Source organism: Montipora capricornis, chromosome 2 (assembly GCF_036669925.1).
Source record: "Montipora capricornis isolate CH-2021 chromosome 2, ASM3666992v2, whole genome shotgun sequence".
Lineage (NCBI taxonomy): Eukaryota > Metazoa > Cnidaria > Anthozoa > Scleractinia > Acroporidae > Montipora > Montipora capricornis.
In genome coordinates, this window is record NC_090884.1 from 55,204,662 (window position 1) to 55,207,161 (window position 2,500).

Here is a 2,500-nt window from a genome sequence, read left to right on the forward strand (position 1 = left end):
AATGTAAGCGGAAGAACGACGAAAAATATACATGTAAGCTTGAAGTTGAATGCAATCGCGTTCGTAGATGTTTGAAGCCTTCATTCTAGTTTTGATTTCCACTAATTGATCTTTGTGATCCATGCAATCAATTTGTCCATGAAGTTTGACAAGCGTTCCATTATCGGCGAAGAATAAAATTCGACTTTGTGCCTCTTGCCGTCTGGTAGGGTGTATCGTGTTTTCCACCACATGAGATGTTTCACTGTTCTTGCCAATAGCGGTATAGATGAGAGATTCTGCAGCTGCTTTGATTTCTGTCGGAAGAATCAGTGGGGCGGTCTTGTCTTGATGGTCATGTTGCAATTGACAATCGGTTTGCGGATTTCTGCAGCAGAATACATGTTACTTTAGCCATTTTGCCAAACTCCCGAGGGGTGGGGGGTGGGGAACGAGATATTTCCCATACAAAGCCTTATACGTTTTTGGGGTTTCCCCACCCCTCCCCCCTAAAAAGTGTCGAAAAATCACGCAATCCATTGTTAAAGTTCAGAAGCCCATCAACGGGAGCCTCTATCTACACTAATTCCTTGAGTCAACCCTTTCCCGAGTAGATTTATTTTAAGAACGGCTTTTTCGCGCGAAAAGTATCATATTTCTGTCGAGTAAACCGCGAGAAGCGGAAAAAAAAGTGGCGGAGGAAGGCGAAAACCATCCAGGATCCCGTCCATTGACTGTTTTTCCTTTTACCGTGTATCGTTTTCCTAATTCTACAGCCGTAGGGGACTGGATATCCATAACTGAAAGTTAATGAACCGTCAGACTGAGCATAAAGTGATGGAATAAATTTTTGCAAGTTCTCGCAAGCTCTTGGGAAACTCATTATTAATGGTTCTGTGTAGTGTTTTATCGTCGTCAGTTCCCATGTAAGCTCTGCGAAAAGTGTCCATAATGAAACGTTCTACGGATGAATCTTATCTTTCCGATGGCCAGCGTAGAAAAAGTGCTATATCATTGGATTTCGGTCTTCAACGTAGCGCCGAATGCGAAGGGTCCGAAACCGATGAGCGGGATTGTGCAACCACAAGTTCTAGTATCAACGACGTTTTGCGAAGGAAATTCTCGCAGAAGAAAATATCTAATTCTGCTGAGGTTACTGCGAGAGTGGCTCGACTGGAGAGGCTAGAAAGGTGGCACAGGGATCTGAAATCGGCCGGTTTTTGTGGTGAGCTAACGTCTGTTAATAGCAAAATAAACTTAAATGCTCTCGATGAAAACCACTGCAAATTGAAACATATCAACAAATATCGTTGGCAATCAAAATCTTTTATTACTTTCTTACTTTCCTAATTTCCCAGCTTCCTTCTTTGTCTAGTTCAAAATAAAATATTTTCACTAACTGGAATAATAAACTCAAAAAAAAATGTGAAATAGCAGGCTTTAGAGTAATTCACACACAAAAACTGATGCCGATATGTTCATTTCATGGTGCCGCTGCCGCGGCATTGTCGGCACGAGTGTAAACAAACATTCACTGACAAAATTTAAAACACTAGAACATTCAGCGCATCAGTAAAATAATCCTAGCAAGCACTGCCTTGAGGTAGAGAGTAGTTTCCCGTTTCAAGCAATATCTTTGAGTCAGTAGAACCTGAGATATGGTTTTTTTTTAGAACGGATTTTTACAAGCGGTAACATTTAATGGCAGATCAAAAACAATAGGTGTGAAAACTTACCAATTTCACGCTAAAGGATATTTTGTTAACAAAAACAATGGCTGAAGTTTTTATTTGATTCAAAACGTTATAAAAAGGCAATTAACTGAATGAGAAATACACGCTTCAATCATTTACGATAAGTGTAGCCACGAACAATTTTGAGTCAAAATGCTCGGTGTTAAACGCGGACGTCAGAGTTTTACTTTTGAGGGAACAAAAGATGGGAAAGTTTTTCTGGTCGTTCAGGCACGAAGCCGATGGTTTTCTTGGTGGGGCCTTTGATAACTCGACAGGCCACTTTGGAGAACTTGTTGTTGGGATGGGGAATGACCTGGTAGTGATCGCCGACATCGGTCTCCACTCGCCAATGGTGATGGCCCTTGATGGCTGAGGTGATTTGAATGTCTCCTGTTGTCTCTTGAAACGCCACGGTTTCGCCTTGAGGTTGGTTTGTGGCTACCGAGGACGTAGAAGGTTGTTCCCATAGTGAGGGATGTGACAGCAAGCAAAAGAGTAAGTAACGTAAGAGGGAACTGGATAAAAAAAAAGAGAAAAAAAAGAAATCCAGGTGGTTCAAAGAGTTGTGATTGGTGTATAGTTGAGTCGAATTTGTGACCGAATATGGGATGGAAAAGACCAGGTGTGGATAGGTTGTCGAAAGATGATTGGTGGATATTTGAAACCATTTTGTGAACATGTATGGTCAAGAGACTTAAGTCCAAATGATGTAGCAGGATATAAAAGAAACTGCCACGTGCTGGTTTATCCTCTTGCTTTGGAGATGGCGGATCGAAAGGATAGAC

General features: G+C 41.5%; 1 protein-coding gene across 1 annotated transcript in view; it reads left to right on the forward strand.

Annotated features, from left to right (window-relative positions):
* Positions 1–2,500, forward strand: part of LOC138037515 (octapeptide-repeat protein T2-like) — a 23,628-nt gene that overhangs the window by 14,040 nt on the left and 7,088 nt on the right. The gene's annotated exons all lie outside the window — the stretch shown is intronic.